Source organism: Phalacrocorax aristotelis, chromosome 7 (genome assembly GCF_949628215.1).
Source record: "Phalacrocorax aristotelis chromosome 7, bGulAri2.1, whole genome shotgun sequence".
NCBI lineage: Eukaryota > Metazoa > Chordata > Aves > Suliformes > Phalacrocoracidae > Phalacrocorax > Phalacrocorax aristotelis.
The window spans coordinates 52,586,732-52,603,882 of record NC_134282.1 but is presented as its reverse complement, the minus strand read 5'-3'; the positions used below and the strand labels follow the sequence as shown (position 1 = coordinate 52,603,882).

General features: G+C 41.2%; 1 protein-coding gene across 3 annotated transcripts in view; it reads left to right on the top strand.

Moving 5' to 3' along the window:
- The first annotated feature begins 2,233 nt into the window (after positions 1-2,233).
- The window catches only part of DENND4A (DENN domain containing 4A), a 58,661-nt gene continuing 43,743 nt past the window's right edge, over positions 2,234-17,151 (top strand). Inside the window, exons 1-2 of one of the 3 annotated variants that reach the window (XM_075100744.1) lie at positions 2,234-2,483; positions 10,915-11,000. The gene's annotated coding sequence lies outside the window, so the exon portion shown is untranslated. Of the gene's footprint in view, positions 2,484-2,878; positions 3,148-10,914; positions 11,001-17,151 lie in introns of those variants that run through there. The other 2 variants (XM_075100746.1, XM_075100747.1) reach the window with 2 other exon arrangements.

Here is a 17,151-nt window from a genome sequence, read left to right as displayed (position 1 = left end):
AAGCTCAGCGGCTAGATATGTTAGCAAAGGTGACTTGATAGAGGTGGTGACAAGCTAATAATGAAATGGAACATTGCAATTAAATGTGCTGGTGGGGAAGAAAGTGTGCCACAGCCAGGAGAGTGAGCGAGCAGCAGGTAGGTCATGGAGAGAAAGCAGAGGCTTGATGGAAGAGGGTGGGAAGGGGCGGGAGACGTAAGAACGGGAAGGACAGGACAGAGATAAGCGCTGTTTTAGCTGCGATGGTAGGATTGGGCAGGATGGTAGGATTGTTTGGTGTTTGGATCAGGCCTTGCGTGGTGAGATCCACGTCCCTGACTGTGATTTGTTGACATTGACGCTGTATGTAATTAAATGTTGATAAGTCCTAGAAGGACAGAAATGGTGGAGGGAAATAAACAGGTCAGGCTATAAATTAACAGCAAATCAAAGATGTCTACACAAAGTTTTACCTATGACATGAGCTGAAAAGTATGAAAACTGCCACAGAATGTTTAGGGATTACATTTCTGTAAAATATAACTTTCCATTAGAAATACTCAAGAATATTTTAATGGTTACGAACCTAAACTGTGAGAGGTGAACTATTCACACATGAAATGCAGTGATTTTGCCTCAGTATACCCGCAGCTGAAACAATACTCTTAGAAGTAGGAACAGACCCATTAATCTTGTATGTTAACGCTGAAGACTGAGAATTATGCCTACATGAAAAACGAGCAAGGGCAGAGAGAGCACAGAATAGTTTGAATATCAAAATTACTAATACAAACCAGAAGATGGACTTCATTATTGCTATTTATTTGAAAAACATTTCCAGGATTATTTTAATCCAGAAACTGTCAAAGGATTTCGAAAAATTTCTACCAGCATGCTACAGAGTTTAAGGGCTCACTACAGAACACAGACCCGCTTGCTGTAAAAAATACAGAGGTTCTGGGTTCTTGATCTCTCCCTTAGTCCACTGTATATTTTTGAGGGAGAAAAAGTATGTATGGGTGTGGCTAGAAATGCATTTTACGTAGAAATACAAGGAATGGGCAATGTTGTTCTTGTAGTCCCTGCCTGGGATAGGGGCTTGACACATTCCTCAGTCAGTATGCTGTCTGTTGAGAAAAAAAAGAGACAGGCTCGGCTCACAAATATCAAACCTGGCAGCAGAAAGCTGTGTCTGCGTGTGCAGGCTTGCACATGGGTGCTTCTGCCTGGGGAGAGCCTGGCTTGTGTCAGCTGCTCTTTCTTACATGGGGGGTAGGAGTAGCAGCATTTCTGCTGTAAACAGTTGTCTTAATAAAAGCATGTGGGGGAAAAAAAAATCTTATTTTGTACTTTTTGCTTTTATATTCTCCTATTTGGTCAGATTTTTCAGAGGGATGAGGTAAACTAATACAGCAGGTTTGAATGTACGTACGCATTTACAGTCCAAACTCAGAACTTCATATGAATTTTCTGCCTTTATAATGAGCCATATTTAAACCCTCCAGCCAAACGTCCAGAACTGAGGGAAGCTTGAATCCAAAGCCAAAATTGTACGGTTGGAACTTATCCCTAAACATCACTTCAGAAATAGCACACTGGGATAAAATTTTGAAACCCGGGGTTGCGGTACTGCCAGAAAAGTAGTATTTTTGTGTGTCGGTACAAGCAGGACTCATTTTGTTGTGCTCAGCAACATCTTGACACGCTGCACTAATCTGAGCCGCGCGCTTTTAAAAGATTATTTTTGTCTCGGGTTCTTTTCCTAGGCTTTGATGCAACAACCTGGTGCGGGTTACATCAAGCCTGCAGAAAATCCCCTGTTTTCTCTTCCCTCGGTTTCCAGACAGCCGCCACCTCCTCCGGGTCCTGGCGGCGGGCGCCGCAGGTGAGCGAAAAACTGGCATATTTGGGCCGGATATTAATTTATGTTTAAATTAAAGGTGCTGCCAGCGGGCGGGAGACGCTGTAGGGCAGAGTGGGGAGGGCAGAGTCGCGCCCCTGGTCTGCGCGTCGTATTTTAGGCTGTGCTTAAGGGGGGTTTCACCGAGGGCGTCCTGCTCCCCCCCATCACGGAGCGGAGCCGCCGGCGCCGCTCCCTGAGGAGGGAAGGAGGGAGGCGGGGGCCGCTGGACCCGGGCCCCCCCGCTGCCAGGCCCGCCCTGTCAGCGGGAGCCCTCAGAGGCGAGCGGAGACGGCCGCGAAGGCAGCGCGGTGGCGGCGGGGTAACACCGACCAGCAGGGCCCGGCGGCGCCCGCCTCCCGCCCCCCGTGACAGCCAAGATGGCGGCGCCAGGAGGCGGCGCGGAGGGGAGGGGGGATCCCGCCTGAGACGCCCACACGACGGGGAGTCGGAGGCGATCGGGCGCCGCTAGGATGAGATAAGGGCGCCAGGACCGAGAGCGCTTTCCCCCCCTCCCCTTCCCCGGACCCCCTTCGCCCTCCCGCTCCCTCGGAGGCACTGGCCGCGGGTCCCCCCGTCCCGGGGAGCGCGGCCCCCACCTGAGGTGAGGGCTGCGGGGCGGCGAGGGAGCGCGCCGGGCTGTCACCGCGGTGGTGGTGGTGGCGTTTCTCTGAGGAGATACGGCGGGGTGGGCGCTGTGGGCCGGGGGGGGGGGGGGGGGGGGGGGGCGTCCGCCGGGGCGCGCCGGGCTGTCTGTCCCGGGCGGGGGCGAGGGGGCCCGGCGGGAGGCCGGGCTGAGGGGAGCGCAGGGGCGGCGGGAACTTTCCGCTGGGCCGCAGTGGGGGTGGGGGGGGGAAACTTTCTCCTTTTCGCCATCGGCCCGACGGTTCCCGCCAGCCCCGCAGCCGCCGGGGCGAGGGGCGGGCCGGGGGAGCGCACCCCCGGCTCGGCGTGCGGGGCCAGGCGCTCCTCAGGGCGGAGAGCCGCCCGCGCCCTGACGGAGCTCTCCCCGCTGACCTGCCATGTTACAAAGGCAGGGCAGCAGCGTGCTGGCGGGCTTGGGGAGAGAACCCGGCCCGGGGTGCGTGATTCCCGAATAAATGTGGGATTTTTTTTTTTCCTTTCCACGCAACGTGCGCTGCGTCAGCTGGAATCGCACAGGTAGCGTTCAGCCTTGGGCGTGTGTATTTTTATTGCGCCTTTCCCTTTGGCTCCCCCAAGCCTGGGTTACTGCCCACCTGGATTAATGCGAAGCGCCGGACGCGACGGTAAAAATTAGCCCTGACATTTTTATCTTTGTGCTGTCACGATGTGTGCGTGTAGCATAAGTTGCTGGCCAGGGGATGATAATCCTTAATAACTTCCTAGTGATGGTTGTTATTCCGGAGTAATTTCGAATGGGCTGCATTTAAAAATGTGCCTCCTCTGAGAATGTTGATTTGCTAAAAATGAGGTCTTGACTTGGCGCTTAGTTCTGAAGTTTAATTTTTTTGAATTAACTGAGTACAAGCGTGGTGTTCTGGACAGCTTTTTACTTCATTTCACAATTTTTTCTGGAAGTGTTGCTCAACTAGAGGTTTCCGTAAAAAGTGTTACATTACAGTACATAATCTTTTGCTCTCTGAATGATTAAACACAAATATTTAATCTTGGCAAGTATCTGTGGTGGTTTAGGAAAACTAATTGAGCTAGTCTAGCCAGGGAAGGTCGAAGGGGAGTAAATGGATTATTTCTGGTTTGTGTGTCTAGCATATAAGTCTGACTTTGTAAGAGTCTCCCGTTTCTCTCTTCTTTTTAAGAAATTAATATATTTACAGTATTGGAGAAACTCTGTCTTGCTTTTAGAGTATTGAGGTGTCTGTAAGCTCAGTTAAAGTGAACATTAAGGTGGAAATGCATCTCTCGTAAGTGAAGCTAAGTTTTCTAGGGCTAATTGACTTCAGATGAAGATTGCTTTAATTATCAAAAATAGAGCATTAGAGTTTTGTGGTTAGCTTTTGGGGAAGGGGAAAATTGCATGGAGCCTTAAAGACAGAAGAAAAAGAGATTAAGCTTCTCTCTAGCTTTAAGAGCTCGTGTGATATACATGATTTACTTATTCTAGAAATGTTAGGGTCCAGCTGGATGAGGTACTTTCCTCAAGTTTGTGAGCAGCTTCTGCTCCTTTGGAACAGGCTTTACCCAATGGGCTCTTCTAAACAGTGAATTTACTAGAAAGTAGCACAAAAGATAAGATCTGTTTCTGCAAGCAGTAAGCCAAAAGGCACTAGGACCATTTTTTGAAATACAGGCTTACTTAGAAATGCTTTTTCCGGTATTAAGGATGTTCATAAGCGTGAGTTTTCATATTTTTTGTAGCAGTGTGGTGGCAGGTCTGCATTTCTGGTCAACAGCTTGTTCCATATGTTTTACTTGGATATAGCACCAGGAAGGCACTTGACGGAATTTCTATATGTGTTAATGGCAATACTAGCAAATTTGTGGTTATGTAGCCAGAGTTAATTATTAGTTAGTAAAAGCATAAATATTGACATAGCCTGGCACATACTACATAGAGGGCTCACATGAGCGTAGCTGATTCAGGTCAAGCTTAGGAACAATATAAATAATCTGGTCCTATAAATTATGTGCTTGAACGGGAAAGTAGCAAGGAAGAGGGTAGAGCCCAGCTGGTGCTCTGAAGAGAATGAGGTTGTCTCAGGAAGGTGTCTAAATAATACTTCAGTTTTATGTCATTCTTACAAAGGAATTGTGGGCACCACTGTTCAGAAGCCAGTCTGGCAATTTTTAATCTACAGGATTTTGCATTGAAGGATTTATTAATTTCTGGGTAAATTCCTGCTGTAGTGTGTGACACCTACAGAAAATTGTCTTGTGATTCTTCCAGAGAGGAAGATGGTATCTAGACCAAGCTGAACAACAGTGGGATTTGTTAATCTTGAGGTTTTAAGACTGAAAAAAAGAAATTTGCAGCATCACTTAAATATTCAACATCCCTTTTCGATTTCCATCATACTTCCCAGCAACTGAATTGGGGTCAGTATTGCAAGTCAGCGTAGGTGGAAATGCTTTTTATAACAGTGGCTGTAGAAACAGTTGCACTCGTGGTCAAACTCCAGCAGGTTGTGGAAAGGGAATAGTATATTAGCTGCTTAGTCAGAATCTTTCTCAGTCTTAAATATCTCCCGAAATGAAGACTTGTAGGAAGCCTTCTTTCCATTCATTGCCCTTTACTCACCGTTGACCTTAATTTTTAAATATGGTGTCGGCGTGACCAAAAAGTTGGAGGCTAAAATGTTGCACAATTTATATTGGTTTAAAAAACAAAAAAGTAGATGTAACCTTGTAACCTTGCTCAAACATAAAGTTTGAGGCATTGGTGATTTCCAAGTATCTTGCTGTCTGACAGAGGGTTCCAGTAGCTCAGGCTTTGATACATCTGTAGCTGTGGATTTAAGGTATTTGCTCTGAAGTTTCCTGGAAAGAACTGTAACGCTTCTCAGGGGGAGGGGGAAAGGACCAAAAAAAAGACACCAAGATAATAATTTCTGTTTAAGTGCCTTAAAAAAACATGATGCAATTTATGTGGATTGGTGTATTTCTAGTATGATTCTCTTGTTTGTTAAAGAATTTAGATCTGGCTTCTCTGTGTTGTATTGAAATTTCAGGGTATTTTTTTTTACGTTGACTCTCAAAAGAACCCAAAAACTGCCCAGCCTGTCCCCCCCCTTTCACAATTCCTCCCCCCCACCCCAAACCCTGTAGAGATTTAGCACCTTTGAAGAAAGTTTAGGTTGAGCTTGCACAAAAAGCAAAGGTGGAGGTGTGGTTCAGAGACTGAGTTGTACTTGACCCTCACCCTTCTGCTGTAGCCTCTCTGGGTGGTCTTAGGCAAGAGCACAGAAAAGGCCCTGCATCTATTCCCTTATATATAAATTCTGTATATACATAATATTTGCTACTGCAAGGATAAATAATGTGTTTCACATGAAATAAGCAATTTTATGCCATACTAAAAGCAGTAAATCCTTGCAAATCCTCTGCAAGCTAAAGCCAGTTATTCCTTGCTTTAATTGAGGATAGCTAACAGGTAGGAGATGAATATGTATAAACAGGGAATGAATCAACTATTTAAAACTGGCTATTTCTAACAGTGGTACTGACCAAGTAGTTACTTCAAGTGAACAAGGTTCTTTGCTGTATTGCATAATAAGCCTTGGATATTTTGTGCTATCCTTCAGCTCAGGTTTAGTCTATGGCTGGTCTAGAAGCTTGGTCTATGACTGGTCTGGAAATCCTCTGCTGAGGTACTTATGCTTATAAAGTGCCCCCACAGACTATAGTGTCAAAACTAAAATGTATGGTGAAGCTATGTGAGGCAGAGATGCTGAGAGGTTTGATCTATAACAGTCATTTTAGTAGCAGTCTATGATGCAGAAATAGTCACTTGTAGTTCCCTAAAGAGCTCAGAAGCAGTATGAGGAGGAAATTGTGAAGGAGAAGTGGAAAGCCTTCAGAAAGTCTTGGCCCTGATCTTTTAAATGGCATATTTTTACCTTTTCAAAGTCTACTTGCATGATTAGATATAGGGTTACTGTAGAGGCTGAAATAGTGAAATTAAAGTAAGCAATGATGGATGGAGGGTGGGGAGTGAAAGAAGAAGGAGCTATGGTATAAAAATAGGATGTGAAGAGTAAGGAGGATTGTTAGAAGTAAGTTAGCCAATTATATCCTCACTATTTAATTTTTACTTTAAAATTTGACTTTTAAAAAATTGGGTCAGAAATTGTTAATATTTATATTATTTCAATTTAGCCATCTGAAATAAAGTGGACAGGCAGGAAGTGTATCATATAAGTTGTATATACGTATATGCAAATGAAGAAGTCCCAAGAGGAAACCCCCGCTTTTTTTGCATGCAAAGAGAAGGGGTTTGTGGGCTGAACTCTTGAGTTTTGGTTTTGTCTTGAGCGTCAGAAGAAACTTGTGGGCTTAAGGAATTATTCTCAGTTTTGCCGCTGAGATCAGGAACTAGTCTTCAAGAGCTTCCATATGTCAGCAAGCTTGTCTGTGTGTATTTTGACTATAAAAATTCCAGTGAAAGAGGCAATGCTGTCCAGATCCTGCAAGTGCAAAAGTAATCAGGCTCTGCACAGTGCTGTCCGTGAAATCGTGGTACAGGAGCAGTGTTCTGACTAACTGTACAACTCTGTAGCTACCTTGTATGCTGAACTCCTGCGCAGAACAGTGAAACCTCATTATGTAGAGCACTTGGGGCAAACTGTCCTATGAGTACTTTTCTTGTAATATTTAACATGTAAGGTGGCTCTCCCTGACTCAGTACGCTCCAGCTTTTCTTTTAAGGGTGTGGTTATTTAATAATTTTCATCCAAAGATGGGGAAGGGGTTTTAAGATATGTCTGCTCTATGTTACAAAGAGGTATTCTGAGCTGGCTTTGGAATCCTGAAGCAGCAGTGACCTTAGCATATCATTGCACTTCAGCTAATTTACTGTGATTATCGAGGGGAACCCTAATGTTGCTTTATATTGCTTTGCTGGCTAACCTAGCAAGGAAACTGTCACAGCAGTACGTGTCAGTTGATAGATCTATTTGTAGCTGAACTGGTAGCAGTACGTTCACGCTTATTTTTCTGTGGGGTAGATGATGAAAATTTTGCTAACTGGATACAGGGGTTTACTAGATGAGGGAGGTATTAGTTGGTGTTATCTCACCATTAAACCTTTCCAGTGTGGTGTAGAACATCTGCAAACAGCAGTCACAGCCCTGCAGTTCCAGTCTATGTACATCATCCACTCAGTGGCTATAATTTGCAGCATGGCTGGGTTCAGTTTTCTTACCTTACAGGACACTTTTGCTGGCCTGAGAAGAAGAATGTCAAATGTTCGAAGTCACAACTACAGTGTATTTTTAAATGTAGCAAAAAAAAAAATGTTAGAAACAATTCCCACCTGTCTTTCCCTCCACCACACCATGAATTCAAAATTTTAGTTTGGGTAGAGAATGGCTTCAAAACTAGACTGAGGTTGGCGTGTGTGTCCGAACATGGCTTGGTGAAATCAGGCCACTTCTGTCACTCTTGGTCGATGCACTTTGACATTTTCAGTGACAGGTTTTGGGTTTGAAGCTCAATATTGCAAGATTTGCTGCTTTCGTTTACCTTTATCTACTGTGCCAAGGAAAACAGAACACTATGTTTGGGGGACTTCTCCTTTTAACAAGTTGTTGTATAATAAGTAGCTGTGCAAAAAACATGGACTAGCTGCCCTCCTGAACTGTGTTTGGGATGAAGTAATATTTATACTTTATAGTGCTTGCTTTGGCATCCCTCCCCCTCATGTGCTATAAACTAGATTCTGCATCCCTCCCTACAAACACAGTTGTACTTCAGAAATTGTTTCCATTCTTTGGTTGTGCTTTTTGGCCATAAATACTGTCATGTAGAAAGAAAAAAAAAAAAAAAAAAAAAAACCCCAAAAAACCCCAAACCAAAAGTAGACATTTTAAAACCAGCCATGTTAGGATTTGTCTCTGTCATGAATCTTGTGAGATACTTGAACATCACTCTCTTGAACTTTTGTAGTTGGGGTTGAATATTGTGGGATTTTGCTGTGATACAACTCTAACAAACATCTAAGCAGCCTGGGCCTTCTTAGACCCTGTTAGTCAATGGTTTTATTTTATTGAGACTAAAAACAGCAATGAAGATGACCCAAATGGAAGACTTGGTGAGTGATGGTGGAAAGTATAGAAGATGGGGAAAATGCCTAATCTCTCCCTCAGGGTGAAGTCTGTTCCTTCCTGCCTTCTCTCTGCCAGTAATTCTGCTTCCTCCTCTAAGCTTTGATACTCTCGATGGCCAGTTCTTGCTCACTGACTGCAGCCATCTCACTGAATCTACATTAGCCTCTGAATTTAAGCCTAATTTTTCTTTCTTCCTGGGCATTGCTGAACAAATCTGCTTTTCCCTCAGTTCTTGGCTTGCGTTCCTATTTTCTGCTCCCAAACTCATAGTCTTATGTTCTGTCCCTGCGCTCTTATCCAGCACTTTTCTGTTTCCTGGGCACCTCTTAGAGATCCTCTGTTGCCAAGTTTTCTGAGCTCTCTTGATTTATCTTCTCTGCCATTTGGATGAGAGTATGTTAACCATGAGTTGGTAGATGATTCTGAATGGGCCTGCAAAAAACTTGATAGCAATTCCGGTCTAGTGGTGTAGGGGCAGAACCATGTTGGGTTATTCTTGTTTTGGCTTTTTTTTTTTTTTTTCCACGTGCAAATATGTTTCTTAATACTAGTAGTACTATTGATGCACCGCCAAAGGGAGCTTAGTGGAGGCTAGTAGCTTCTTGTTAATTTGTATTGGGGTAAAAATGTAGGTCCTTTGCACCTTGTTTCTTGAACAAGTAGGTCTTGATAGATGGAGGACAATAAACTGGTTGTAGTACTTGCAGCTTGTGCAACATATTTACAAAACAGAGCTGCAAGTTCTCCCTGTGTTCCTTGTGATGTGTAAATGTATATTTTTCTTTAACTCTCCTCATTGTCCTTCCGGAAAGTTGACTGGGAAAGATGGTTTTTGAAGTGTCCATGGGGAAATTATTAATGTGTTAATACTGCTTATTTCTTAGACTTTTTGCAGCTGTGCCTGAGGTCTGCAGGTGACCCCCAAAATTATAATTTCTGATACTCATGGAAACTTTATGTTCCAGATCAGGTCACTGGACAAAAACATGTGGTGCTACTGCTGCATGCCCTCTTTGTAGTCTTGTGTAAAAATGTTCAAGATCAGTTACCAGCAAGTAACTGACTTTGACTGGTACTAGCCTGTAGTGCCGTACGGATTAGGGAGACTTGCACCAGGGGCTGGATTAGCTCTCCAGGGTGTTACCTGCCCACTCATTGCTGTAGGAGTAATGAACTAACGGTACCAATTGCTTGTGCATGACCTGAAATAAGTTGTCTTGTACATTGGGGTTATGAATAGAACCTTGAACTTTGTGCTCCCCAAAATATAATTCTGATAACGTAGTGTAGGGTTTTCCCCCCAAATTTTTCCACTTCAGGAGCCGAAGCAAATATTTTGTGGTTTGCATTAGCACTCTTGAGATGTGTTTCTTCCCAGCTTGCTTATGTTACGTTTTGTTTTCTGAAGTCTTCTCACGGTAATCTTCTAAGAGTGTTCTCCAAGACCTGGCAAATAGAAGCCTTGTTTAGACAAAGTTTATTTTTGACTACAGCCTTGCTGATGCTAATGAGTTGTTTTGGGAGATTGAGAGCATCCCCGGTGAGGTATTCTCCTCAGTCCTGTGGTGGAAAGCTGTTGCTTCAAAATGCTTAAATGTAGCACAGGCTGCCTGGCTTGCATGTGCCTCGGTGTAAAACACAAGCTCAAGCTGTCTGTGGTCATACTGATGTTTAAAAGTGGTTGTACTAGTGACGCACTGTTTCTCTTCAGATACAGTAATTGTGACAGTAAGTGGCAAGAAGACTATAACACCAGCTGCAAGAATGGGGAGCTGGAATAAGGTGGCTAAATGGAAGAGTACATGTGCATTGCTGATTGTGGAGTAAGAAAGATCTGCTTAAATATCAGAATCATGGAACAATGTCTTGAAGTAGACTTTGAGAGGTTATTGAGCTAAAAGACTTTCATAGCTGGCAAACACGTATGAATAGGCATGGAAGGTATTTATCAGAAAATAGTGGAAGAGTTGAGATAATTTGAAGTGGCTGGCTCAAGCGTTCTTTGATTTATTTTGGGTTTTTCTTAAAGCATTAAATGTTGTTTACATTGTTAAAATATCAGTGCGGTGTAAAACTTGATATTTTGTTTAAGTTTAAAATCTGGTTTCATGTACTTTTTTAATAGTTAAGTGACATGTAACATCTTGAAAAGCGACTCCTTCAACAATTCACAATGTTCATTTAATGTGACTGGTGCAGTGGAGTGTGCAGCAAGTGTAAGTTTCAACAAATAGGTGCATGGTTTAATTTTTATTTTTACTGTTTCTATAGGGAATGAAACTTTAACAAGAAGTCTATGTTAAAGCCTGGCTAACAGCAAGAGAGGCAAAGTGTAGAAGCAATGCCCTGATGAAAAGGTAGGGGACACATTGAAAGAGTTTTCAAAAGGTTTGTGTTCCGATTTGAGAGAATTCCTGTGATATTTGAGGTGCTTCTGCTGTGTTCCCAGGATTCTTTGCTTGCTGTGAAGAAAACACTGGGGAAAAAGGCTTGTCTGTCACTTTTGTCAGGCAGCTTTGGAAGTACAGGGGTGGGATGAAGGGTTTTCTCTGGGTAACTGCAGTTACTTACATATTCTCTGGACTGTTGTGCTCTCATGTGATTTGTGCAGTGTCATGGCTGAGAAATGGTTCTGAGTAGCCATGGCAGGACTGACTGATCCAGTTAACTTCATTTTGCTCTTGCATGACTAGCCACCACATTTCTGAGCTTTGGCAGCATACCTCAATGGGATAATGCAGCAGTACACATGTGAGACTGAAATGCTAGGGGCTGTTACAACTTTACTGGCAATTTTTAAAAATTGGCACTGCTTTGTCTTTCTGTTTGTCTCCTCTTCATGTGCCTTCAAAGGACGGAGGTTCTTGCAATATGATAAATGCTTAGGAAAAAACCTCACCATTTTTGATAAAGCTTTGAACTATTTTAAAAAAAGATGTGTTTCAGAGCCCTATTCTGGTTTCCAACATACACTGGGAGACGTTCATTCCTTGTTTACAAATGGAACATCTCTTTGGAGTCAGGCTAACAAAGTAAAATGTCACCTGCCTTAGACAGCTAATGGACCTAATAAGGAACTCATTAAATCCCGTATTAATTTTCTCAAAGCAAAGTGCAGGAAGGAGTGGGTATGGAGACAAGGAAGATTAAAAGATTACAAGGCAGTTGTGTTTGTGTCTGCCAGAGGTGGACTGGCGCAGTTGTTCTAATGGAGTCGGGTGGTCCTTACTGCTGTCTTGCACAGGTCACATACCTCTTGCACATACAAAAGGCATACGAGTAAACCCTTTTTGCTATCTGGGAAAGCTGGCTCCTGGAAAGAAGCTGGCACTGCTAGAGCAGTTCTCCTGGTCTGCAGTCCACTGGCAAGTTACCCCCACAAAAGTCTGTGGGTAGGAGCCCGTTGTATGAATTACGTCACTATTTTTTTCCCTTGGAAATGCTGTAGTGCATCTCCAGTAAATGCTGTACTTCATGAAACATCGTGCCTGTTGCGGCAGCACAGATGGCATATACAGTACATCTGCATTAGTTCTGGTCACGTGGTGAGGAAAAAGCTGATGCGTACTTCCCTCTTATAGTATTTGAATGAAAAATGTGATTTGTTCAAAAAGCTTGCATACTGGTTTAGTTGTTTTATCTGAAAATGTGAGCTGGTATAAGATCATGCCTTTCAGTTTTTGTTTGCTTTCTATATGAGAGTTGTGGATAGCTTATTGCAAATAGAAAAAACTCAATTGGAAGCAAAATGTCAGCATATATGCTCTGCTGACTAAAATCAGGGTTCAGTCCAAGTCCCTCTGATATTTTATCACAAAAGGGTCGGCCGCATGGAACTCCTGTAAACCTTCTGATCATCTTTCTTGTAACAGCAGATTGTTTGGCACTTTGCAGCAGAGTGGTTCTCTTAATGCAAGTGATAGATCTATAGTGTTAGATCACAAAGCTAATTTTTGAGATTAATCGCTTTTGGACAGTTGCTAAAATGCCAGCATCTATGAATTACAACAGTCGTGACTATTAGACAGCAAAATTATAAATTAATGTTTCATAAAGGTTTATGAAGAAATATTATGGTATGAAAAAAATTAAATTGAATAAACAATAAACTGAGTTTACCCTTTTGTCTTTCAGCAAAGTAATCAAGCTAATAGTTTGTGGATCTATGGCAGGATTGTCTGCTTGTTTCCCCTGTTCCCATATCTTTAGAAGTGGCAAAAACCCCTCTTCTCTCCCACATTTTATGTAGTCATGATCTGCAAATTCTATGTGTATTTTTAATATATTTTTATAAGTCAGTTTACTAGGATTTTTTTTTACTGATGCTGATGGTGTTTAATTTATGGTGGTATTAATTGCAGTCCATTAGAAATGATTGTCGTGACATGGCTCAAAGGCCATATACTGTGCTTGTTTCCAGGGACTTTCGTGAGGTGTTATGTTAATGATCCCATGGCATTGACTTCGAAGTGCAGCCTTTTGTACCCAGGTGACTGAAGTGTAGAGAAACAATAGTAGCTGCTTCTCAGTGAGGTGCTGTTAATGTTGTTGAATTTCACCTGGGACTTGCTGCTTCAGGCAAGAGTCTTGTGCAGTGTGAATTTTCTCTGTTGTGGTTTTTTTCTTTCCTGGAAGTTGACTTGCAGTCCTGAGTTATGTATATAATGATAACATGCTTTGGAATACCTCCATGGTAAGAGTTTCTACAGATTTTTTTTTTCAGATTTGACAGTTTATGTGAAACTGCTTTTTACAGGACGATTATTTGTCACTGAATTAGCTCACATTCTATACCTTTTTCTGGGCTCTGTTAACATAAAGTTTGCATAAGTTTGCTCTCACAGTAAACAGATGTTGAAAACTTGAGTATCACAGTAGCTCTAGTAAAGTCTGAGTCGGCTTGAATAAAATATCACTGAATTGCTTGGTATCTTCTGCTTTTTATCCCATTTTTTTAAGCTTTATATCAGAAGACAAAGATCTGAAAGGGTGAGGCATCATCAGCCAGGCCTTTTGTGTTGTTTGGGTGGTTGTTTTTTTTAAAATTTTCTCCCTTCTGTAAGAGCTCCATTAAATTATGAAAGTCATGCTGAGTTGTGTATTACTTACTATAACCTTAGGAAGAAAATTTATGTGATAGCAGGTGTTTGTATGTAGGGGATTCTAATTTTAACTGGCTCTAAATGAGGAGAGCTTGTCCTAGTTTTTCATGAAAGTGCTTTTGGGAATAAATGAATGTTTGAATTTAAGAGTTTTGGTATAAACTTAATATGAAAAGTAATAGTGAGGCTTAAATTGTGAGATAGATATGATTCTTCAGTATAATGTGTATGTATATCTTTTCATTTGTAATGCTGTCTTGTCTAATTAAACTGGAATAGTGTGCTGCTAAAACACTGAAGTTAAAAGGCTTACTTGGAATTTTAACAATCATAGTTTGTATAATTTTTGATTACTAAAATATTGTTTTCTTTTCACCTTAAAATTCATTGTGAAGCACTCCCGAAATTGGTGTCATTTTGTGAAATAATACTAATGAGAAAAGGAACAAATAAAAATTAATGTTTTTCTAACTCAGAATTTTTAAGGCAAAGTTCAGTTTTGTAGTGTTTCTGCTGTTTTGTACTAAGCCTGCGGTTACAGAGCATTTTTCATGCACAACAGTGCAAGGCTTAGCCAGCTTTCAGTCCACCTTCTGTCTTCTCAAGTCTTTTAATGGAAAACTACTTTTTCACCACAGCTGATACGGGGTGAGCATTGAGTTTAAATTGCTTGGTTGGTAGCTTTTGCTCAGCCAGCCGTTTCTTCCTCAGCAGTTTTTGAGGAAGATTTTGGTTTTTATATCTATTTTTCCCTCTGTCTTCTGGGCAGTTTCTGGCCATAGCTCTTTTCTGATCTCTGTTATGAAATATTCTTTTATTTTTTCTTTACACATTTTTTGATGCATTTTCAAATGGTACAGCTTTTTAAAGGGAACTGCTTATGCTCTGGGTAGTGGGGTTTTTTTGGTGTATTTTTTGTGGTTGGGGGGTTTTTGTTTGGTTTTCTTTGGTTGTTTTGTGTTTTTTTGTTTGGTTTTGATTAAGAGCAAATGCTTGTCCAGGGTATTGTAGCTTTAAAAAAAAACTGTTAGAGCTTATCCATTGCCTTAGCATGAGTGCTGGTTGATAAAAATAGAAAGTTTCAGTGACTTGAAACAGAGTATACCATAGTTAAATTTTACAGAGAATTGTTAATGTTACAAAATATTTAGAACTTCAGTCATGTTAGCTAAAAGATGTTCGTGTTTGGTCTTATGTTAGAATTTAAAGATGCCTTATGAAACTTCTTTATCTCTCCATGCATTTGTTGCTAGCCTATTCTGGATCTGCTGGAGCCAGATGTACAGTGAAGTAATAGGTGGCATATACAGTGGTTGAATTTGTGTGTCTTTGGATATATCACTCAAGGAGAAGTTTGAGTTTGTAGTTATTACTCTCATATACTGCTAATTGAGGAATATATTCCAGATGTGTTTTTAAAAATTGAATTTAGGTTAAATTAAGCTTGGTTTTGTAACTGCACACTCTCTTCTCTCAGAAAACAAGCTGAAGAGTTATTTACAAACTGTTACACTGCTATATGTTGTGTACTGTTTCCCAGTAATCATGTGTTCTAAAATGTCCTGTTGTGCTTACTAACCATATAGAAAGAAAGAAAGGTTGGATATTTTGGGGTTTTTTTTCTTGGTGTTTTCTTGAATAACGTAAATAACCTTAAAACAAGAACTGTTACTCACTTCCTTGTGGTTTTAGAAGCTAGTCAAGCCAGTTACTCCAGCAAAATATAAACAACCTACAAAATAAGAGCAGGAAGATGGAATTACCTTTCTTGCACTGGTGGATGAGGTTGGTAGTGGTGATCACGCACAGGCTGACATTCTTCCCTCTTGAGCAGGGCCTGGTGCTGGAAATCTGAGGTCAGCTTGGAACTGTTTGATTAAATGCAAAGTTTCGACTTAGAGCATAATTTCCCTAATTACCAGTGAGAGATGTCCAAATTTATTTTGCTTGTTTTAACAAAGTTTGTTTGGTTTGGGTTGTGTGTGGTTGGTTTTTTTCTTTTTTTGTAAAATCCAAGAGTCATGATGGTATGAAGTTTGATAATGCTTAATACTTGCTACCTGGGGCAAAAAATAAAGGGAAATAAAGCAAACGCAATAAAGGTGGCATGAAAACTGAAGTCTTGCAGCAAACATTCAAACTGTTTTAAATTCTGTTTCTTGAGTTTCTGAATGTTAGCAAGCAGTTTCTCTTGCAATAAAATCTTATACCCAAAGAGAATTAATTCAACAAAAGGGAGTCTTAAATAGCTTGTCTGGTTTAAAAAGTCTGGAACTTGATGATGGTAAACTTCCTGAAGCTTCTTTAGCGAGGTTCCAGCACATATGAGTGACTTAGATAAACATTTTTAGCCCATTTCAAAATGTTCCATGAAAGAGCGGAAAGTATTTTCTTTATTTGCAAAATCAAGCCATTAAAAAAGACATGGGGTTTAAGTGACTTGCAAAGGTATTCAAGAGTTTCTGACAAAGAGGAAACTGAATCTCCTGATATGTGGTGCACTGTGTTGTTTGCAAGGCCATTTTTTTCATCCTACAGATATTACCTTGTCCTGGGCTGAAGTTAATTTACAATGTTGGTAGCAAACACTGCAAAAAAAAAAAAAAAAAAGACTCTACAGAAAGAATTCACATGCAAAGAATTTTTTTATCAGTATGTTCCAGGAAGAAAGAATGTAATTTCCCAACACAACTCAGCTGGAACAGCAAGGCTGTATTCCTTTTCATTACAAAAAACGTCATGTGGTCTTGAATATTTTTGTTTCCCAGTGGTCTGTAGTCCCTTGAAGTTGACTTGGTTTAAATGTCTTGTATAAAAGTTGGTATATTGCTGGCTCTGGATGGGTTACGTATCAAGATCTGAGCCCCAAAACACTATAAAATAAAATGGTGTTAAATTCTAGCCTGCAAAAATACTCCAAGAAGATCTGGCCTTGGTATCTTATGTAAAATCCCATAGGGTGAGATGGCTGCAAATGTTACAGTTGTATCTTTAGAATAATCAAGACAGCCTTTGTAAATATGTTTAATATTCAGGAAGGAAATTAATTGCAGATCATGCCTGAGAAGATTCATTGTCATGGTGAATAGAGTGCAGTAATAGACTATATGCTAAATACATGAGGACTGCTTTTTGGCTCAGCCATGAGCTTTAAGTGGTGAGCTACTTGTAAAACTTTGCACAGTCTTTTGCTGTTCCTGTTGGTTCAGCTACTCTAGTGTGTAAGTTAACAAAAAGAGGCCACTTGGGTTTTCCATTTCAAGATTTCACCATTAACTCTTGTGATTGTGGCTCCGATTTCCACATCGGAAAGATCATGATTACAAATGAAAAATGTTACATGATCTGATGATGGATCTCTTTCTGTTGTATTATTCTGTTGTGTTTTCGTTTATGTTATTGCAAA